Genomic DNA, 25,169 nt, shown 5'->3' with positions numbered 1-25,169 from the left:
GCCTGCTCTTCCGACTTTTTTCTTGCTTTATTCAACAAAATTTCAATTACATAATGAAGCACAGCCTTAAGCTAAAAGGAAACACATAACAAAATTTGCACGTTAATAAATGGCGTTTACATAATTAGCAAAATATTGCTGCTGTTGTTGAGATGTAAGAAGTAACAGACGAGAAAATAAAAGTTTTAGATATAGGTCAATATTTCCTTTGATATTGTCTTCAAGAATTAAAGCTGCCATAGTAATCGTTAACCAAATAATAATATTGTGCTTGTGAAAATGTTTATATTCAAGGAGAAGCAACATGTTCGGAACAGTGATATATTTGGGGTATAGAGGGAGAATGGGCTTACAATACTACAATATTTTGACCAGATCAATTTGCTTTCATGACACCCTGAGAGACGATGTTCAATTGTATCCTCAATAGGGCAACGAGCACAATACACAGTATTACTTAGTCCAATGTTATATCTACGTACATTTGTAACAAGTAAATTGTGTACAAGAATAAACTAAAGCGATTTAAGATTAAAAGAAAGAAATTTCGCCGTAATATTGGTCCAAATTTTCGACCATTGAACAGTCGGAAAAAGATTGCCTCATTTGCCATAGGCAGCACCCCAATGTATATTTGCTATAGAACTTATACACTGAGACAGTATAAGGTCTATAGAGAATATACGAATATTTGGTGAGTGAGCTGGCTCAGTTGGCTGTGTTGTAGACACGTAAAAAATCGTCTCCCCCGACCGAGGTCTGCGGACCAAGGTCAACCCGGATCGGATACGAAATATCCGGTCCAAAAAATGAGGGAGTAACTACTCGCTCACGGGCGGGGACATTATGCATCGATGAGAAACAATTGAGCATTTAACGGGACTAACTTCCTGCCGTGGCATACGTGCAGAACATGGAGCATGGGCGTGGCCGCTCGGGGCAGTTCGGACGGCGCGCAATCATGAGTCGCTATCAACGACAGAGGTCAAACCACGCACCTCCGGAAGGCACCGAGGAAGCTTCGCGGTCAAGTGTCATCATCATCAAACATGCATTGTGCTAATTGTAATAAATGTATCGATAAGCTAAAACGTACACAAAAGCGAGTTTTGAATGGACAGTGGTTCTGTAATTCGTATGCTATGAACATGTATAGAAGAGACAATGTTCGAAGCCGATCGAGATCAGTTTCCAAATCAGGTTCAAGTGTAGGTTCGGAAATAGAACCAAGTTCGGAGTCAGACACTGGATCGGACACAGATTGGAATAGTGATGATGAGGTCAGTGCGGATGAAAAGGGAGAAGAGAAAACTGTAAAGCTACCATTCTCTAGAACATCAAAGACGAAATCGAAGTGCTTACTAGGGTGTAAGGGAAAACCGCTATGAAACGTGACAAAAGAGGCAATAACCCAAGTGATGGTTTAAAAGGCCATAGTCGTTCCTGTCGGTATGAGGTTCTGTCGTGATCACTTCGAAAAAGATGACAACTTCAAGCAAGAAGCACTTAAAAAGGTTGTTCAACACAAGATCAGTGAGTACTCAGAGCTGCCAGTAAATGAATGGGTAATCCTCATCATAGGACTAAGAATCGGTGGTTCAGTACATGAGAAGGCAAAGGATCCCTTCTCAAAAATATCAGATGTGGAAATGTCACTAGCTACAGGTAGAACTAAATCTCAGTTTGATGACTTAGACAATCAAAATGCAATAAGATAGAGCTTGGAGTATATCTGGCAATGCTGTACACTGGTGAATCCCAAAGATCACTTGTACTAAGATATAAAATGGATAAGACTCGTGTATATAGATGTATTCAGAATACTCGTCAGTCATTGTGGATGAACTTCGTCCCAAAACATATCAGTGTAAAAATAGAAACACAAGAGGATGCAGATGCTCTTCGAGCTAATCTCAAAAATAACCAATGAATCTTCGCAAATACAGTGTACGGAACTAACGATGAATCGATAATAACGGCGTGGGACGATACGTAATTGTACTTGAATAAGAGCCTCAATTTTCGATATCAAAGAATGTCATACTCTGGATATAAAAGCGAAACTGTAAAGCCATTGGTGATATGTGCTTCGAACGGATACATACAATCCGTGCTAGGAAAATCGGACGATGACTTCTGGGATGGAAACTCGTCAGATGAATCAGGTTTCCGCATGATAATGAATCAAACCTGGTTCAAGATGTACAAAACAAGTGATGTGTTCGTACTAGACCGAGGATTCTCCCATGTAGCAAATTAGCATGAAAAAAGGGATTTGTAGTTAAAATACCCGTATCTCACCAAGGAAATAAACAGTTGGATGACATTCAGGCAAATGAATCAAGAGAATGCACAGCTGTCCGTTGGGTAATCGAAAGCACGAATCAAGACCTTAAAAATATAAGTACTTGGCTAAACAGTTAAGTGGTAGAATGATACGAAGTCTACTTAGAGACACGACAGTTGTAGCCGCCATGCACTACGCGTACGGTAAGAGAAGATACAGAAAGAATGAAGCTTAGGCGTCTCAGAAGCTACTCAGCTTGATCAATGAACGCAACTGGCTAGCTTCGTTAGTTCAGCCAATGAACAAAGTGAGAGCAGCGTTCCAAAAGATGACAGCTGATGAAATACCAGAATTCCCAGAGTTGAGTGAACGAGACATGAACTAACTAGGTTCGACATACATCAAAAGTATAGCCAAGTCATACTACTTCGACCACGCGTTCAATGGAGAATATGAGTTCTCGATAGTAAAATATAATCATCATCCTGACTATACCGAACATATGCCAGCAATTCCAGTGCTTGTAAGAGGCAAAATGCAATCGCGTCATTCGAGCAGTAAGCAGTACATGCTGTACATTCTGTGTGACTTGGACTTAGATGGACACAAAGCCATCAAAGCACACTACTGTACTTGCAACAACGGTGCAAGAACTGCAGGTTGCTGTGCACATGTAATGTCAGTAATATGGTATCTCGGGTACTACAGACACACTGACGAAACGATACACGCTCCTTCAGACTTCCTAAATAGGCACTTCAACGAAAGTGCAATGCCACCATACGAACCTAACGATGAACCTAGAATGTAAATAGTGTAGATAAAGAAAAACAAACCAAAAAACGACAATAAATAAGAAAATCCACACAAAAGTAATAAACTACGAAAATCGAAAAAAAAAATAAAATACGAAAATAAAAGAAAAACATAAAATACAAAAATAAAAAAATACGAAAATCCAAAACAGAAATAAAATAAAAAATTCCAAAAAAGTCATGCAACTATAAAAGAATATGTAAATATAAAAAAGAAACACATGTACATATACATTTTTTCGGCTATCGATTTTCATGTCACATGATTTTCTTCAGATAATAAGATATACATTTTCAGAAAGCTCTTTGTCCATAATTTCTTATTTTTGGTTTTTTGTTAAACATTTCCAATGTTCACGTACCTAATATCGTAAAAAAACCTACTTTTTTTCGCTCCTCCCATAGACCGCCATGTTAATTCAAACCGATTTTTAGGTATGATCCAGATGGTCATCGTACTCACATTTGGTATTAACGTACGCAGAATTGATCGCGCTACAACATATATCAATATCATTATTGTTCGGTGCTGCAGCATTATACGGGAGGCAAACTCTTTCTGCTGTATTTTAGGAACATACGTAATATTACTATGATAATAACAATATAATTGTTTAACAGTATACGTTTCAATGCTCTCATGACTGATTAGAGCATAACTTATATCAAGAATAACATTAGTAAGGTGGGGGTACAGACGAGGCCAAGGGAGAACACTGACTGGTAAATCTGAAGATGCATAAAAAAACATTGTTTTAATAACACAGCTGTAATTGAAGAGTCATACACACAAAATAAAGCACATGTACGGTGTAACAATAAACTGCGGCATTGATGGCGAATATTTAAAATACGTAAACCTCCATGAGCAAGAGGCTCATAGACAGTTGGACGAGCAACTCTGAAAATTTGTTTATGCCACAGAAAGTGTAATGCGTGGCTGGTGATTTTACTTTCATATTTGACCGGTAATGGGAAAATTTGACCAAGAAACCAGAGTTGAGAAAATGCGAATACATTAACAAAATAAGCACGACCATATAATGTAAGGTATCGCAACTTATTAGCATATAAAATAGAAATTACCTTAGCCGTGACTTGCGAATAATTATAATCTATGGTTTCTTTTATTGTGTGCCGCCAGTGAACTCCTAAAAGTTTAAAACTATCAACAAGAGTAAAAGGTGTGTGATAAAACTGCTCAGCCTCAGAGTGAAAAAAAAAAGTTTACTTTTGTGGTAATTAACAACAGCACCCGAAATACTACCAAATTATTAAGCTCAGTCTGAACCACCTGTAAATCTGCAGGGGAATTAAGTATAATATGGACATCACCAATGCATGTTTGAATACAAATGGCCCTTGTTTCAATACGGACATCAGGCAAAAGATTATTAAGTTTGTATACTAAGAGTGCAATATCTAAACTGTATAAAATAGAATTTAGGGGGGGATTACTGGGGGATACCTCTTTGACAACCAAATGCTGAGATAACATACCATTAGAATGTATTTGAAGTAAGTGATCGGAAGAAAGTGCTTTTATCATATAAATAAAATGAGGTCCGATACAATAAGACAGCAGTAATTGATATAAATAATCGAGATGGAGATGATCAAAAGCTTGTGCCATATCGACTGATAGTAATGCAGTGGTAGAACCATGAACATTGGTATAATAAGCAATAGTGTCCCTGATATTACTTAAGGCTACATACAAGGGGAGGGTGAAGAGCCATGACCAAACTGAAATGGAGACAATAAACGGTTTAAGACGCACCCCAGCCTATTTTCACGAAGACGGGCAAGAATCTTGTAGCCAGAATTAAGTAATGTAATAGGACGGTAATCTTGAATACGAGTAGAATGGCATGTTTAGAAACTAATACCAAAAACCTTTTTTCATGTCCCTAGTCAAGTGAGGCCGACTCCAAAATTCATTAAACATTTGAGTGAGGAATGGTAACATCAAGTCAATAAGCATTAAGTACATTTCATTGGGTAAGTGTTAGGATCTGGTGACTTTTGTCGTTTAGCCATAAGAATGGCATATTTGATTTCCTGTTCTGTAAAAGGTGCATCCAGAGTTTCTCGATCGGCAACCTCCAAGCTAGGAAGCATAGAAAAAAGGGGAAAGAGGAAGTATTTACGGGAGATACATTTGTATATAAATTGGTATAATAATTATGAAAGCATGGCACTACGTGATTACCCTGATGCACAGTGTCATTCAGATCTATTAATTCACTTATAAGTTTACGTTGACCGCGTTTGCGCTCTTTACAAAGTTTCTGAAGTGCCGCATCCTCCGTTGCATTACTACTTTTTGTTTTACTTCTGACAAAAAACCTTTTGTACGCTTCCGATACAAAGATATCAGTAACGCTTTAATTTCTTTGACCTTGATAAACACATAAGGCGGCATAGGTCCAGGATATGCAGATTAATAGTCTTGAAGTAAACGAGTATAATAATTAAACTGGGTATGATAAGCATGCCAACGCTCCTTACTATAATGTCTACATACAGACCTTGAAGCTGGTTTAATATAAAGTTCCCAACGAGTAAGCAGGGATGAACGTCCACTATAATGAGAAAATTGGTGCCATTTAGTAATAATGCGTTGTTGGAATTCAGGTTCCATTAATAGAGATGTATTCATATGCCATACTGGAGAACACTGATAAAATTTTTGAACAGGTAACTTCAATGTTAACAATACAGCACAGTGATCAGTGAAGGAAGGAGGATAAAGTTGTATATCTAGCACACAATGAATTAAGGATTGAGATATGTAGAATCTGTCTAACCGACTAAAACTGTGGCTAGTATCGAATAAATGGCCTAGTTCCGTAGGCTTATAATAATTTCAAACATCGATAAGGTTAAACGAAGTGACTACCTGTTGTAAGGTAGACGAAAAGTTGCGCCCTGGATGATGATCTTGCGCAAGAAGAGAACAATTGAAATCACCTGCGCAGATAATAGGCGTGGTACTATCATGTAAAGCGACGGTGAGATCCGTAGCAAAAAATGATCCCTGGCAGCTCCTTGATTACTTCCAGAATGAGCATAAACGTCAGTAAGGTGATACTGCTCTAACTTTGCTTTTAACAGCCTACCTTCCGGATGTAAAAATAAATTATCAATTGCCAAATCTGCATTATAAATGAGACCAGTTCCGGTACCAGAAGGAGTATCATTAACAACATAGATATACTGATGGGGTAATTGAAGAGTAGAAAAGTTTACTTCTTGTAAAACCACTAGGTCAAGAGAATGGACCAAAATAAAATCCACTAAAGCAGCTTTCCTAACCGCAGAAGACAAACCATTAACATTAATTGTGGCAAAATTCACTGAAAACATGTAAAAATAATCAAACGGAAATGGTAACAAACACGACGAAAGCCCTATGAAGAGGGGCCATAAAAGTAAGAAACGGATCGGGAGGAGATTAATTATAAAAACAAAACAATATCCAGTATTCACTAAGCACTGTAGTTTTCAATTTACACAAGATCGGTGAATTCACCGAGTAACACTGGTATCCTCGGGAGAACTGATATCTTCTTGTAATTGAGCGTTTTGAGAGAAAATTAACTTAACAAGTTCATGTCACTTCTTACGTTTTCGACCTCCTCGTTCTGGAGATGCAAAAGATGAACGGGTGACTTCTGTGGTAGTAGGTGCGGTTGAAACGCTGTCCAGTACCATAGGGTCAGAATAAGTCGTAGTGGTAGAAACGGGAAGAACTTGAGGAGAATTCGTAGTCTTGGTAGATGAAGCATTCAAACATGATACAGGAGTATCCACATGGGTCTCAACATTGTGAGGCAGCGAAACTGGTACCAGAGAGCTAGGCAATTCTTCTACTACGGTACTGAGCCTGTTGCTGCGACTGCAAAATAAGGGATCCGGAGGGGAGCATTTTTCACTAGAAGGTTCAGCTTAAAAAAAAAGACTCAGCACTAGGTAGAATTTTAGAACTGTTAGGAACTACTGTTGAAAAAAAGCACTTCCCCAGTTACGGAGGGGATGGGGGCTGGCACAGAAGAAACACACTCAACACTGGTATTGGCGGGAAGTTCTGAAGGAGGTTTCGGTAGCAACACAGGAAAAACACTATAATTTGTAAGGTCTGGTGCACTTGTAAGTTATAATGGGGGAGGGGGTCCCCTCACTAAGGTACGAACACCTGGACCCACTGACGTTGACGTACGCCTATGAGACTGAACTGGCTTGGTCGAGCGATGATGGCAGGAGGAAACCAGGTGATTTTCGCTATCACACCTCGCACATGTTTTACATTGCCCAAAGTAGGTAACCCAAAGCCGTAAGTTACAGATCGTGACATAGGAAGGAATGTTCCGTTTCAAAATCATTTTTAAGTGTTTACGCCCAGTCTGTACAGGATAATAATGACCTTTGGTGTATTTTTCTTCGTCCATAGAAATTATTTCGCCATACTGTCCCAACACTTGCTTTATTTGTTCATCCGAAATTTCCATAGGAACTGTATGAATTTTCACCAATTTGAACATGTGAGAAGCCGATTCTAAAGACAGTTCATAAGTACCGTCAATACATAACACAACACCCTGACGATCCATGAGGATCCGATCACACAAGTCCGCATTAGAAAATTTAATGAGAAGAAACTTACCAGCAGAATCAAGTTCCATGCTCAAAACATCAATTAACGCAAACTTAAATTCATCGTGTACCCATTCCTGTAAGTAAATAGAATTAGGAACATTTACTACAGTCTGGAAATTAATACAAATCGTATTAAGAAGTAAGGAAGCCATGAGTCACTGAAAAATCACAATTAATAACATAGCGTCCAATTAAAAAAAACAATGCAATTCAATTGCACATGCAGCAAATAGAACACAAAACGAGGGCAATAACAGTTAAGCAAATACACACCACCTTCCACCAAATTGCAAATTCCAAATTCCGACTCGTACAGACACAACACAGCACACGATCTGGACTGCACGAAGGTCACGGACGAACACTTCACTTGGCCACGGAGGCGATGACGAAACAGTCGCTTGTAGAGACATAAATCCTTGAGGTATTTTTAATTTGGCTGATCAGAGTGCTCCTGTAACCATGTATATGCGACGATAACCTTTTGAGATCACATAAAGTCCGTTCGTCATGTAATTTTATAACAAAGTGATGTGCGTCTATTTATTTTATTTCATGGTTCTCCCATATTCACTTTTAAATGATCGGCAAAAGTTGTCATCTAAATTCATACAATTATACGCACTCATCCCAAGATTTTTCACTTCATGATGCAGAGCCTGGGGTTACTATTGACCCCCGCAGCTCTCTTTAGGAACAATTCTTCAGAAAAAATAAAATATAATAATAATTGCATGCACATGGCTGGCGACAGTTCTGTTGGTCCCTTCGCGATTCTCCGCGACAAATCGAAGAACCGTGGACCAAATTGAAGTCCTCGCTGCTATGCGGTGGTAACTTCGAATCTAGATATCTCTTTCGACTCGACGAAACCCTACCGCCAGTGGCACACTAGCGGCAGTCCTTCGACGGGTCGCTATAGAGACGATCGACATTTACCGGCAAGTGGGCTACTAGGTGTTTACGACGTTTACGGCATGAGTTTTCTATGCGAAATTCAAAATTCATATTTTAATTTCAATTTTTCAATTGTTAATTTTCATTTTACAGCTTTTTTAAATATACTACAACTTGTAGAGCAATTTTTAGGCTTTCTAATGGTGTTTGTTTCACGTCTCTAGTGCACACATTAACAATTTTATGACAATTTTTAATAATCACTGTAACTTAAAAATTGCGCTTTTGAACACCCTGTATGGGACACTTTCAGGAGGAGAGAGGTAATATTTGGGATTTTTTCATCTCCCACTGTAATAAAGCTGTGCATAATTTCTTTTACAAATATTTGAGATGGTGAAGTCTGATGACTTGTTCATTTAATATGGAATGCCCCTTTACTCATTTTCCAGTTTTTCCAGTAACTCTTTAAGAACAGAGACAAGAAAAAAAAACATTGCGGACAGTGAAATGCACAAACACTACTCGCGCGTTCTTTTCTTGCCTGAAGTAAAATAATAAAATATGGAGAACATACAATTTTTGGTCTTCCATCTTCTATGTGTTGTCAAATCTATAAAACCAACCAAACAAAGAGCAATATTTTATACAAAACGCTCATTATCTTAGCTATTCATGACGTAACTATTGCATGATCCGAATAATTCCAGTATATCCACAAATCATAATTTGACGTATTTTACAGAAATACGCCATGATTTTTGCGACAACCTGATACTTTAAATGTTGTTAATACTCAAAGTTCATTGACCTTATCACTTATTCACTTATTCTGTTTCGATCATCAAAACCTTTAGGGTACTTCCCGTGGATATAGAAAGATGAAATGTAGTATCCAGGCTTGGTGTACCATACCAGTAAACAAATATAAAGCAACAGGATGATATTTCCTTCCGCCAAGTCCCCTTCAATGGAGTGTGTTGAATATTCAACAAAAAAAACGAGAAATCCGATCAGAAAATTCATAAAATATAAAATATGTAGCCAAGTCTCGACTTTGCAATAATAATAATAATAATAATAATAATAATAATAATAATAATAATAATAATAATAATAATAATAAAGGAATAACAGAATTACAATACCAATTACATAAACAATACCTTCCATTAAAGAAAAAATAGTTAATGCCACTCCGGGATTCGAACCACTGTAATTGCAGTTCTCTGCTCTCACACTTTGCCATCAATTCCTCAGACAAAGTGTAGAAAATAAACCAGTAGTTATGTTAGATAATTATAGCACACACTATTTCTAGATGTGTTGATATAAATCAAAGAATGTGAAAATAATTTCTATCGTCTTTTCTTCTTCGGAAACTAGAAGGTAAAGAAGAATTGTAGGGATGGGCACGAGGGAGTTCGACCTAGTTTTCACTCAAACTCGACTCGACTCGACTCAAAACAGACATCTTTGAGCTCGACTCGAGAACTCGACTCCAAAAACTTCCCCCAACTCGACTCAAATTTGACTCGAGTTTCGATTCCAGTCGAGTCAAAACGCTGTGTGTAGTCTCAAGTACTTTCTTTAAGTATCCTACATAAACAATATAATTATTATCAATGATGCTACTAGTACTACTACAACTTCTTCTTCTTCTTCTTCTTCTTCTTATTATTATTATTATTATTATAACAACACCGTGTATAAATATGAAAGATAGATATATCTGAATACTAAACACTTACTGCTGATTTCGGTAGTCATGAAGTCTAGGAGGCAATGCCATCGTTCACGAGATTCAGCATTTGAGTTCCGGAGAAGCAAGCATAACAAAATTCGTTAGAAATTAGAGAGGGCACCAGCCAAACTTGTTCAAAACTGCTTGACCCGGGTTTAGAGTTCTGAACGGCTCGAACGGATCGACTCACAGCCAATTCCCTATCAAGCCGAGCCAGTAGCTCACCCACCCACGCCGGCTCGAGCCGAACCAAGCAGAGCTGATGGCTTACGCCAACCAAACTGGCTCGAGCAGATGGCTCACCTGAGCCGAGTAGGTGCCTCATCTCAACCCAGTCGGTTCGAGCTGTTCGCTCAGTTGAGCCGTGCTGAGTCGGTTAACATCACAACCCGGGTTGGGCTGTTTCAGCTCAAATCTTCGACCATGCAGGTCTTAGCCTTGGTGGTAAGAAATACAGTATATACTTATGTTAGTGCTTACGACATTTGAGGCTGTCTCGTTATAAAAATCCATTGTTAATCAAGACAAGACGAGATGCGAACAATTTCCCATCTCATGAGCAACACTAAAAATATTCCACATTACTGCTTACATTTTTCATAGCTTTCGCTTTCCAGTCTAAACAGGTAATGATTTCAAAACGAGTTAAAACGAGCTAAACAAGCGAACCATTTATCCAACTTGACTCGACTGAAACTCGACCTCAGAACAGTGACTCGACTTGGAACTCGACTCGAGAAAATTACCTTTGACTTGACTCTAAAGTCAATTCGAATTCGCTTCGAGTTTCGAGTCGAGTCCAGTTTTAACTCGACTCGTGCCCGTACCTAAAGAATTGTAATGTAAATTGGGACCATCGCTGAAAACTATGATATAGCCTTAACTTGAAGAACGTTTCGTGATATGTTCCTCATTAAGGAACGTCTATATGTTTTCTTTTTCTTTCTCTCTCTCTCTCTCTCTCTCTTTTTTTTTTTTTTTTGCTTAAAGAAAGAAATCTCGAGTAAGTTATTGTGACACTCACATCTCACATAAGCAACGTCTCCACATAGGGGGATAAATCTTTGAGTCCTTTTAATTTGATCAAGAGAGTGCTCCTTTAACCGTGTATATTCGACGATAACCGTTTGGAATAAGATAAAATTCATTCGCCATATAATTTTATAATAAAATTATGCGCATCTATTTACTTTAGTTCATAGTTCTCCCATATTCACTTAGTAGTAGAAAATGGATCGATCTGGGCCAACATCACTCAACACCACTCAGCATTGGCCAACTCAGGAGTCCCTGGGAAATTGAGCACCTTACACCGTGAACCCACGGTATTTTACGATCTCCATTTTAGGGGTGAATTTATTCCCTTTTATGAGCACTTTTTAGGGGTGTACTCGTTCCCTTTTATGAGCATATTTTTAGAGGTAAACTTGTTCCCTTTTATGAGCATATTTTTCAACCCCTACGAATATCAGACTACGTAACATAACGAACATACAGCAGAGCGGAGAATACATAAGACCTGTTTCACCCCATTTTAACCGAGCATCTTTTTAAGGGTGAACCCGTTCTCTTTTATGAGCATATTTTCCAACCCCTACGAACACATGACTATGTAACATATCACAGCTAATAAAAGAGTATGGTATATTTTCCAACCCTTATAAGGGGTGTACTCGTTCTCTTTTATGAGCACATTTTAAGGGTGAACTCGTTCCCTTTTATGAGCATATTTTTCAACCCTTATTTTAACATAGCAGAAATTACACTGAGACTACGAACACATAGCAGAGACTACGTTAAGTAGCAGGGGTGGTCTCGTTCTCTTTTATGAGCACATTACGAACACCCCTATTTGAACCTCATTCTCTTTTATGAGCATATTTTAAACATAGCACAGGGGTGTATTCATTTTTTCCACCCTTAATTGAACATAGGAGAGAGTACTCGTTCTAATGTAACATAGCAGTTGGCCTATTTTTCCACCCCTATTTTAACGTAGCACTGATTTCGTTTCCAACCCTTATTTGAACATAATGAACATAGCAGAGAATAGGGGTGGTGAACACACAGCAGAGCGGAGAATACATAAGATTCGTTCCCTTTTCCACCCTTAATTGAACATAGCATATAGTACTCATTCTAATGTAACATAGCAGTTGGCTCATTTTTCAACCCCTATTTGAACATAACAGATAATACATTCGAACCCTATAGCAAAGATTATTTTAAGGATTGAACTTCTTCTAACCTATATTTGAACATAGCAGAGATTATTTCAAGATTGCAAAGGAATGCGAACTTCCGTGTTTTGTTATCAGTTACATAATAACTTCCGCCATATGTGGATAATTCTCATTACGTCATTCCTCCGGATTTAAAAAAAAACTTTGAGCTAGTTTTCTCTTTAACAGACAATACGGATTTAATAGTATAACTTGTCATTCAACGATAGGATTGAAAAAAAAGAATCCCTGAACGTGATTTGATGATATCATCTCTATTGCGTAATATTACGTAATGCAATCAATCACAAATTTATATGTTGATCGCTCGCGGTATAACTTGTCATTTAACGATAGGATTAAAAAGGGGGAATCCCCGATCGTGACTCATCTCTATTGCGCAATATGACGTAATGCGATCACATAGGTATAAAAGACTGACCGAGATGTTTTTTTGTAATCAGTTCCTTCTTGGTGTTTCAGGTGTAAAGTTCAGATTTTTTTGTGTGTGTTTATATTAATAGTGTGGTTTTGTTTTTAGGTAAGAAAGACATAACAATAATATCATATAAAAACTCACTTCAGAATTATTATAGTAACATTGAGTTATTTAAAAAAATGGCAACAAAAAAGGTTAAACCAAATACTATCAATTCACCAACTGATACTCTATTTAATAATAATTTGAAAAAAATCGTTTTAAAATGTGATACTCTTTTAAATGAGGATAGTGGATGTTTTTTAAATAATAAAAGAAAAGACTGTTTAGATATATTAAAACAGGAACAAACTAATACATTTTTAAAGTAAATTTTTCTTTGGCTACAACTTTTATAAAACCAGTAGATTTAGAAACATGTAGATTCTTTGTAAATAGTGGTAACGAAATTATTTTACCGAGTACAGATGTGAATTTTATAATTGAAAAACTATTTAATAAAATTTTAGTTGAGCAAGAAAACAGAGCAATTAAGAAATCAGGGTGGTCTTTATGTTCTGAACCAAACCATCACTTAGAAATTAAAATCAGTAAATATGATCCCCTGTCAGCTTCATCTTTTATAAAATTGCCTCAATGGATTTTATCTAAAAAGAATTGTGTTTTAAATATTCAAAATAACGATAATAGATGTTTTATGTATAGTATTCTAGCTCCATTATATCCCGCAAAAGATAATCCACTGCGTGTGAATAATTACATACAATATATTAATACTTTATTACCGTTATTTGAAAAAAACGAATATAAAATTCGCTGTTGAAGTAGAACACATAAGCAAATTTGAACATATGTATAATTCCGTATTTACTAAGGAACAAATTTATATTAATATATATGGCATTAATTATGATAATGAAACAATTTTTCCGTTACGTATAAGCGAAAACACAGCTGTAGATAAACGTATAGATTTACTGTATTGTGAAGAAAATTTCAATAGTCATTATTGTCTTATAAAAAATATCAATGCGTTATTGAAAAGTCATACAGAGAAAACTTATGTAAAATTGCCTCAATGGATTTTATCTAAAAATAATTGGGTTTTAAATATTCAAAATAACGATAATAGATATTTTATGTATAGTATTCTAGCTGCATTATATCCCGCAAAAAATAATCCGCTGCGTGTGAATAATTACATACAATATATTAATACTTTATTACCGTTATTTGAAAGAAACGAATATAAAATTCCCCGTTGAAGTAGCACACATAAGTAAATTTGAACATATGTATAATTCCGTATTTACTAAGGAACAAATTTCTATTAATATATATGGCATTAATTATGATAATGAAACAATTTTTCCGTTACGTATATGCGAAAATACAGGTGTACTTAAATATATAGATTTATTATATTTAAACTCTCATTATTGTTTAATTACAAACTTAAATGGTTTAGTTAGACATCAGTTAGGTACTCATCAAACATTTATTTGTAGACGATGTTTAGTATCTTTTTATAACAAATCAAAATTAGATGAACATGATAAATTATGTAGAGAACACACTCAAACCAAAATTAACATGCCGAAACAAGGAGATGTTTTAAAATTTCGAAATTTGAAATTGTTATTACAGAATGATGTGATAATAGTTGCAGATTTCGAAAGTTTATTAAAACCTATAAATAAACAAAGTGGATCTCATACAATACAAATTCAGCAACATATACCATGCAGTTTTGGTTATATTGTGTGCTGGAGTAACAAATATATGAAATCAGATCTAGTTATTTATCGAGGAGAAAATTTATCGATGAAGTTTATGTCTGCTATGGATAAACATATTAGATCAACAAAAAACATTAATACCATTAAATAGTTCTCAGTCACAGGAGTATAATCTATCCACTGAATGCTCTGTTTGCGATAGTAAATATATGAGTAACAATAGAAAAGTTAAACATCATAACCATTTAACTGGTCAATATATTGCCACGGTGTGCAATAATTGCAATTTGCAAATTAAACGTCAAAGTAATTTTATCCCTGTATTTTTCCATAATTTGTCTGCCTATGATGCACATTTATTTGTGAAAGAATTAGGTTGCACACCTGGCAATATTTCTGTAATTGCTGAAAGCACTGAGAAATACATCACATTCTCTAAGCACTTTAATTTTAATGGCAGACCTATCGAGTTACGTTTTGTAGACTTATTTAAATTTCTTCCGTACAGTCTCGAAAATTTTGTGTCAAAATTAAAACCTAAGCAATTCGTCTATACAAAGCAATATTTTTCCGACGATAAGTTCCCTTTAATTCTCCGTAAGTGAATTTATTATTATGATTACATAATAAATTTAGATACATTTAAAGAAACTGAATTTCCTGAAAGAGAGGCATTTAATAGCAAATTGAATGGAACACAAATTTTCGAGACTGACTATCAATATGCAAAACTGATTTGGCGTGTGTTTAAATGTGAAAATTTAGGGCACTATCATGATTTATATTTAAAATGTGATGTACTTCTCACAGCAGATGTGTTGGAGAATTTTCGAAAGACGTATTTAAATGCTTTTTGCATTGATCCGATTAATTGTTTTACTGCACCTGGTTTGGCATGGCAAGCCATGTTATATAAAACAAAAATTGAACTTCAACTTTTATCAGATATCAATATGTATATGTTTGTAGAAAAATCGATTCGCGGAGGTATTACACAAGCTGTATTAAGGTATGCCAAAGCTAATAATCCTTACGTACATGATTTTGATGCGGAAAAAGAAAAATCCTATTTACTGTATATTCACATGAATAATCTCTACGGACTATCAATGATTGACTATTTACCATATGGTGGTTTTCGGTGGGAGGATAAAATTGACAATTGGCAAGACAAGAATAAAATTATCAATTGGCCCACGGATAGTGAATGTTTTTTTTTTCTAGAAGTGGACTTTGAGTATCCAAATTATTTACACGAATACCATTCTGATTTTCCGTGTGCTCCCACTAATGAAGTTCCACCAAATGGTAAATACTCAAAATTACTATTGACACTTAAATCTAAATCGAATTATATCTTGCATTATAGAGTATTACAATTTTATCTAAAACAAGGTTTAATATTGGTAAAAGTACATAAAATATTATGGTTTCGTCAATCTGAATGGCTTGCATCTTATATACAAGAAAATACTCAACGCCGTGTAAATGCCACAATTGAATTTGAAAAAGATTTCTATAAGTTATTAAATAATTCTGTATATCTAAAGACAATGGAAAATGTACGAAAACGAATTGATATAAAGTTAATTAACAATGAAAAAAGTGTAAAAAAATAGTAGCGCAAGATCAGTTTCAAAATTGGGTAAAATTAGGAGATAATCTTGCATTATTCCATATGTTAAAAAAATCTGTAACTTTAAATAAACCGATCTATGTAGGAGCTACAGTTTTGGAACTATCAAAATTAGCAATGTATGAATTCCATTACAATATAATGAAACCTCGATATGGAGATAAGATTAGTATTACCTACATGGATACTGACTCTTTCATTTACTACATTAAAACCGACGACATTTATAAAGATATAAAAGACATGAACGATTATTTTGATACTTCTAATTATGCAGAAAATCATGCTTTATATAACACAAAAAATAAACACGTTTTGGGTAAAATGAAAGATGAGTTAAATGGAGTTCCTATCATTGGATATGTTGGTTTCATGCAAAAAATTATGCAATAAAAACTGATGAAAATAGGGAATTGAAAAAATGTAAAGGGATCAAGAAAAATGTAGTTAAAAAATACGTTTGACGATTATAAATCATGTCTATTTCAAAACGAAACGATTCATAAAACACAATTTGAAATTAAAATCAAATATCACAATTTAATAACAAATCAGGTAACAAAATTAGCGCTAGATCCGTATGATTACAAGAGAAAAATTTTAAATTGTAATATACATACTGTTCCTTGAGGGTATCATAATAAAGATTTAACATGTAAGATTTGTATATTGTAAATATGATTATTTTTTGGATATATTAGTATTGATAAACAAAAAAATATGTCACAATCAGTTCGAGAAGAAATAGTTGCAGAATTACATAAAAGTGCAAGACGAAACTATCCTCGAACACCCGTTATAACGAAAGGTATTCATGATTTATGGCAAGCTGATTTAGTTGAAATGAATAGTGGAAAATTGAAAGTTCTAGCAAAAATTAATCGAAATTTCAAACATTTATTAACTGTGATAGATACATTCTCTAAATATGCTTGGGATATTCCTGTGAAAATTAAAACTGGGAAAGAAATTACACAAGCATTTATAAGAGTACTGAGAAAAGCAAACAAAAGCCCTAAATTTTTACAAACTGACAGGGGTCGACAATTTTATAATTCAGAGTTTCAGAAGGCGATGAAGCAAAATAATATTAAACATTATTCCACGTACAGTGATGTGAAAGCAAGTATTATTGAAAGATTTAATAGATCATTACGTAATTTAATGTGGAGACAATTTACACTGTAGGGAAATTATAAATGGATTGGCATTCTGCCGGAATTACTACATAAATATAATAATACTATTCATTCCACTATTGAAATGAAACCTATCGACGCTATTAAAAAAGAAAATGAAAAACGTCTATCGACAAACATCTATTGCGAAAAGTTTTCTGTGATAAAAAGAAAAAGTAAATTTAAGGTAGGTGAATATGTAAGAATTAGTAAACTTAAGCGTCCTGGTTTTGATAGAGGTTTTACACGCAATTTGAGTACATAAATTTTTCGAATTGCTAAAGTTTTCTTCACTAATCCTCCAACATATCACTCAGTAGACTCAAATAATAAACCTATTGAAGGAAGATTTTACGGACACGAATTGCAATTAACGAAATTTCCAAAAACATATTTAATTGAAAAAGTTTTGCGAAAGAAAAATAATAAGGCCTATGTGAAATGGTTAGGTTTGCCAAAAAGTGAAAATTCTTGGATTGATTGAAAACATACTATATTGTAGAAAAAGAAAAGTTAAGAATTTATAGGTGAAGCATGTCGTCACAAGTATTTCTTGTAGATTTTATAATTTCAAAAGGTGAATTTTATATTTTAAATTCTAGCAACACTGTAAATTTTCGTTGGTTAGTTAAATTGTCATCATCATCACGAGGTCTAACAGTATCACAAGTAAAAAGTATATTAACTCAAATTTGTTCTTCCACAAACGCTGTTTTTTATGTAAAGGAGAAAAGAAAGCAAAATATTTAAAAACGCTATTTAAAATAAATATAATATATCTGTAATAGAGATGGAATGGAAAATTCCTTTTACATGTATGGTAGCAGGTTCTACAGGCTGTGGAAAATCATATTTTGTTAAAACATTTCTTGACCATTATAGTAAGTTATTTAAAAATATTTTATGGTGTTATGGTGAATGCCAGCCGTTGTATGATACTGCTTCAGACTGCATGTTTAAAGAAGGTTTACCTCAAAATAATGAATTTCAAGCACACGAAGGTCCACATCTTGTCATTATTGATGATTTAATGCGTGAGTGTGACCATCGGATTGTAGATATTTTTACTAAGGGTAGCCATCATAGAAATATAAGTGTAATATTTATAACAGAATATTTTTCATGAACAAAAAAGAATGCGGGATATTTCGTTAAATTGTCATTATATTGTTTATTTTAAAAATCCTAGAGACCAAGCTCAAATTAATTATCTCGCACGACAATTGTATCCAGGTAATACAAAATTTATTCAAGAAGCAAATCAAGATGCAACTCGAATTGCACATGGTTATTTACTTTTTGATTTAAAACAAAATACTCTTGATGAGCAGCGAGTTCGAACAAATATCTTTCCAACAGATTATTTTAATTATGTTTGTGTGCCTGTAAAAAAAATAATTGCAATATGGTTTATATTCTAACAACTATTTGTGCTTTAATAGCCTAAAAAATGATTAGTAACGAAAATGCACATTTGTTAAAACTTTTACAAAGTCAAAACCGAAAGCACGTAAGGCAATTTTACAAAATGCAGATCCTGATTTAATTCGCTCTATTTGTGAATGTTCCTATAACGTATTACAGGGAAATGTTCCATTAAATAAAACAGAGATAAATAAGCTAAAAAAATATAAAAATGAACTGAGATATTTGGTGAAAAAAGGTCCGTCATTAAAACAAAAGAAAAAACGAATAATTATACAAAAAGGTGGTTTTCTTACTGCATTGCTTGCACCTATTTTAGGGGGTATACTATCTAGTTTAATTAAATAATTATGCAAAACGCACAAAAACTTATTTTAATCTCACCAGAAAAATTACATCATCAAACGATATCTAATCTTGATGATGAAATGAAATAAATTTTAAATAACAAAAATTTAAATGCAGAAGAAAAATGGACAAGATATAGAGAAGTCTTACAAAAATATTTAAATATTATTCAAAAACCTTCAGCAGTTACAACAACAGCAACTACTACTACTACTACGGAGGAAGAAGAAGAAGAGGATGAGGAGGAGGAGGAGGATGAAATAATATATACTCTCCCTGAAATTTGTAAACGTAAAGCAAGACCTTTATTACGTAAATTGAAACAAAATCCAAATATTCAATGGGACGATAATGGAAATGTGAATATTAATAATAAATTAATTTCAGGTGCAAATATAGTGGATTTGATATCCGATTTTGTTAGATGTCGTAAGAAAAATATTTCAGTTGCCGGCTGGAAACCTTTTGCTACATTATTAGCAAAAGCCAATATACCCTTAGAGTACAATGGTAATCCTCAACGAATAGATTATATTAGAAAACTAACAGAAGACGAAGAGGACGAAGACGATGGTCCTCCACCCCGTAAACGCAAATGGTGTACTTATAAGCAATAATAATAATATTCTATTGTAATCTATTGATATTTTAAGTATATAAAAAGAAAGATGAAGGATCCATACCTTAATTATTACACGCATCAAGCAGGAGGTGGTTATAACGTGTATAAAGGTACAGCATATCAAAAAGGTTATGGTATTGATAGTTTTCTAGGAGGTTTATTCTGTACTGTATTTCCTTTATTAAAACAAGGTGCAAAAACTGTTGGTAAAGAGTTGATACGTACAGAAATTAATGTAGCAGGAGATATACTAGATAATAATAGACCTATTGAAGAGTCTTTGCATGACCGATGGCAAGAAGCTAAAACAAATTTAAAAAATAAAGCTCAAAATAAATTAAATCAGGTGTTGGAAGGATCTGGAAGAAAAAGAAAGTTCATTTTAGTGGTGGTGGTGGTGGTGTGAAGCGGATAAGAAGATCTAAAGATATTTTTGATTGATTGATTGATTATGGAGCAAAGTGATAGTTTTTATCTCACACTTCCTAGCAATAGTTCTATGAAATATTTTCCTCAAAATATTCTTGCTTGTTATACTACTAAATTATATCATCCTATTGTACTGGAGAAGGGAGTGTGGGAAACACCTTTTGTTGAAGTACATTATACAAGTTCATTTCAGAATGTTTCCAAATATACAAATAATATTTATTACCGTATCATGAATACAAAAAACTGGAACATAACTCAAATCTTACCAGGCCACTATTATCATGTTGATGATATTCTATCTCAAATTAATCATAAAAGTGATATATTAAATTTACAATTAAAAGTCAAATCATCTGTAAAACGAATTGAGGTTAATAGAGTAATAAAAGATCAAGAGAAGCATATAGAAGTACGCCTATCTCCTGAACTAGCCAGAATACTAGGGTTTGATCATATACAGCAGGAAGATATTGCAGTTGTTCATCATGCTCGTTATCCACCTGATTTACAAAAGGCGCTACCTACACTTATGTATATTTACAGTGATATTGTAGAACCACAAATGGTAGGTGACACCATAGCTCCATTGTTACGTATTATAAATACAAATATTACAGAGCATGGTATTAATAATGTACATATTTTTGACAATCCTCATTATGTGCCCGTGCAACGTAAACAATTTGATCAAATTATTATTGATTTAAGAGATAGTACAGGTAATCCACTTCCTTTCCAATATGGCAGTGTATGTGTAAAATTACATTTTCGTAGACGTAATACGGTATTGTAAATTTTACCATATGTGAATATTAATAGTAAGAAAAGAACAAAAATGCAGTGTGAGTGTATGAAATCAAAATTAGATTTATTTGCTGGTTTACCCACTCTCAACCAGTATTATAGGTAATAAAATAGTTCCATATAAACCTGTGGCTTCAATATCTGATAATGCACCAATAGAATTTGTAGTCCCTGGTCATGGGGATGACTATATTGACTTACCGCACACAATATTTTATATTAAAGGTAAAATTACTAAATCAGATGGTTCTAATTTAACTTCTGCCGATAAGAAAATCGGCCCTGTAAATGATTTTCTCAATGCAATGTTCAGTGAAGTGCAATTATATTTACATAATCAACTTATTTCCTACTCTTCACATACATATCCATATCGATCGTATATTGAAAAACTACTAAATTATAATGCTGAAGCTAAAACAACGCATCTTCAAACATCAATGTGGTTTAACGATACTGCAGGGCATATGCACAGCGTGGCCGATAGTAATGTAGGATTTAAACAACGTTTTCTTCTCACTGCTTTAAGTCAGTCATTTGAATTATTGGGTTATATTCATGCTGATATTTTCAATCAGGAGAAATTTTTACTGAATGGTGTACAATTGCGTATTAAACTAATTCCAGCTAAACCTAAATTTTGTCTAATGGGTGACGCAGATGCTGATGGAAAATTTGTAATTACAGATGCAACATTGCTTGTGAAAAAGGTTGATGTATCACCAGCAGTTAAAATAGCACAAAATAAAGTATTACAAAATCCTAAATTTAGAATAAAATATCCTATAACAAAAGTGCAGGTGAAGACAGAAACTCTGCCACAAGGAATTATGGATAGTACACTTCCAGATCTGTTTTCAGGCATAGTACCTAAACGTATTATTATTGGTTTTGTTACTAATACTGCTTTCAATGATACTTATCAAACAAATCCATTCAATTTTCAACATTTTAGTATGAAGTTTTTTACACTGTATGTTGATGGAACGGCAGTCCCATTCAAACCATTACAACCGGATTATGATAATAATCTATATGTACAAGCATATTCTACGTTATTTAAAGGTTCAGGTATTTATTATTCTAATCAAGGTAATGATATTTCACGTGCTGAATATCCTAATGGTTATACTCTACTGGTGTTTGATTTAACTCCTGATTCAAGCGCAAGTGCTGCATTTCATACTAGTCCACAACGGCAAGGAAGTGTACGTTTAGAGGTTCATTTTAAAGAAGCACTGCCATCTCCTGTAACAGCAATTATTTATGGTGTATTTTATTCAGAATTAGAAATTGATTTCCAGAGAAAAATATATATTAATTTAAAAAAAATGTTAAATACAATTGAACTTTATGAAGCGTTACAACAAAATTTGCCTAAAGATCATTTCATTGGTGTATATGCTGCTGATGAGTTACCTTTGTTTATTCATACATTTCCAGCCGCCATAATTATAAATACTGATTCTAGTGATAAGCCTGGTGAACATTGGGTTGCTGTTTATATATCTAATATGTGTGTGGGAGAGTATTTCGATAGCTATGGTATACCTCCCTATATACAACATCACATAAGGTTTTTAAAACGAAACTGTCTGTATTATACATGGAATAATAGACGTATTCAAGGTGATTTATCTCAATTTTGTGGACATTACTGTTTTTATATCTAGCATGTCCTGCATCTGGTTATTCACTGCACAATTTTTTAAACAAATTCTCACTTACCACTATTGATGCTAATGATATTATGCTTTATTCATTTATGAGAGTATGATGATGTTATTTTTTAAACTCCGCCATTGCCGGTCCAAAGCCATGGATGAGAAAGGAGGAGGGTTGGAGGTTGCTACCCCCGTAAAAGAAAATAATCTCTTCTATGTTCAAATAGAGGTTAGAACAAGTTCACCCCTGTAGTCCTATGTCTGCTGTGTGTTATATGCTATGTTCGTTATGCTCATAAAAGGGAATGAGTTCAAATAGGGGTGGAAAAATAGGCCAACTGCTATGTTACATTAGAACGAGTACTCTCTGCTATATTCAATTAGGGGTGGAAAAAGTGATCATAAAAGAGAATGAGGTTCAAATAGGGGTGGAACGAGTCTTATGTATCTGCTGTGTGTTCGTAATGTGCTCATAAAAGAGAACGAGTCCACCCCTGCTATGTTACGTAGTCTCTGCTATGTGTTCGTAGTCTCAGTGTAATTTCTGCTATGATTAAAGAAGGGTTGAAAAATATGCTCATAAAAGGGAACGAGTTCACCCTTAAAATGTGCTCATAAAAGAGAACGAGTACACCCCTTATAAGGGTTGGAAAATATACCATACTCTTTTATTAGCTGTGATATGTTACATAGTCATGTGTTCGTAGGGGTTGGAAAATATGCTCATAAAAGAGAATGAATACACCCCTTCTACGTTTCATATTCTTATCTGCCATCTGATCTTCTGTTATGTTACGTAGTCTGATGTTCGTAGGAGTTGAAAAATATGCTCATAAAAGGGAACGAGTTCACCCTTTAAAATATGCTCATAAAAGAGAACGAGTACACATCTTATAAGGGTTGAAAAATAAGTCATACTCTTTTACTAGTTCTGCTATGTTAAAATAGGGGTTGGAAAATATGCTCATAAAAGAGAACGAGTTCACCCTTAAAAATATGCTCGGTTCAAATAGGGGTGGAACAGGTCTTATGTATTCTCCGCTCTGTTGTATGTTCATTATGTTACGTAGTCTGATGTTCGTAGGGGTTGAAAAATATGCTCATAAAAGGGAACGAGTACACCCCTAAAAATATGCTCATAAAAGGGAACGAGTACACCCCCTAAAAAGTGCTCATAAAAGGGAATAAATTCACCCCCAAAATGGAGGTCGTAAAAGACCGTGGGTTCACGGTGTAAGGTGCTCAATTTCTCAGGGGCTCCTGAGTTGGCCAATGCTGAGTGAAGTTGAGTGATGTTGGCCCAGATCGATCCATTTTCTACTACTTCACTTTCTAATATTCAGCGACAGTTGCCATCGAAATGCATAAAATTATACGCATAATAATAATAATAACAATAATAATAATAATATCAATTACGTCAACAATACCTTCCAATAAAGAAGAAAATGAATGTCACGTCGGGATTCGAACTCAGGTCACTGAAATGGCAATCTTCTGCTTTCACACTTTGCCATCAAACCTTCATACAAAGACAAGAAAATAAACTAGTAGTTTTGTTACATAAACATAGCACGCACTATTTCTACACGTGTTGATGCAATTTAAAGAATGCTAAAATAATGTCTGCCGGCTTTTCTTCTTTAGAAATTAGAAGTTACGGTGAGGAAGAATTGCAGTCATGTAAATCGGGACCAATTAAAAACGATGACGTAGCCTCATTTTGAAGAACGTTTCGTGATATTTTCCTCATTGACAAAGGTCTATATCACTTGTTTTTGAGTTAAAGAGGGAAACCTCGAGTAAGTCATTGTGACACTCATAAGGAACGTCTCCTTATACGAGTATTAGTACGAGTATTTTGTGCATATCTTACATGCAATGCTTTTAAATAGCTAATAGTTTAGTTGGAAGAAGAAGTGACGCGGTAGGTAAGTGGTTAGCGCATTGAACTTCTGTTCGGCGGTCCCGGGTTCAAATTCCTGTCAGGTTCTAACTTTTTCAAATGTTTCAGTTTCAATTTCAATACATGCTCAGTATGACAAGCAGGATCTTCTCTCCTTCAGAAAGAAAAAGATGTTGGAATAAGGAGAACTGGAGAACGTTTCTGAATGAAGGGAATCATTTACTAACTTATTTCCAGCAGTTGTTCTGGATTTGATATTTTCAGCTACTATCAATCATTTTCTGATTCATGCGTGGTCAGCATTTTTATTTCTCTAAACATACAGTATATAAAGAATTAATACATTACATAC

The 25,169-nt window shown here is 34.5% G+C and overlaps 1 long non-coding RNA gene across 2 annotated transcripts in view; it reads right to left on the bottom strand.

Annotated features, from left to right (window-relative positions):
- The window catches only part of LOC145687765 (uncharacterized), a 397,038-nt gene extending 388,915 nt beyond the window's left edge, over nt 1-8,123 (bottom strand). The window contains exons 1-2 of one of the 2 annotated variants that reach the window (XR_014131747.1): nt 8,035-8,123; nt 7,769-7,835 (exon numbers count right to left, since the gene is read on the bottom strand). This is a non-coding gene — a long non-coding RNA (uncharacterized LOC145687765). Of the gene's footprint in view, nt 1-7,768 lie in introns of both variants that reach the window. The other variant, XR_014131746.1, reaches the window with a different exon arrangement.
- Between the last annotated feature and the right edge of the window lie 17,046 nt (nt 8,124-25,169).

This window comes from Thermobia domestica, chromosome 6 (genome assembly GCF_964235325.1).
Source record: "Thermobia domestica chromosome 6, izTheDome1.hap1.1, whole genome shotgun sequence".
NCBI lineage: Eukaryota > Metazoa > Arthropoda > Insecta > Zygentoma > Lepismatidae > Thermobia > Thermobia domestica.
Note: the sequence above shows the minus strand (reverse complement) of the source record. Positions and strands in the feature narration are given on the sequence as shown.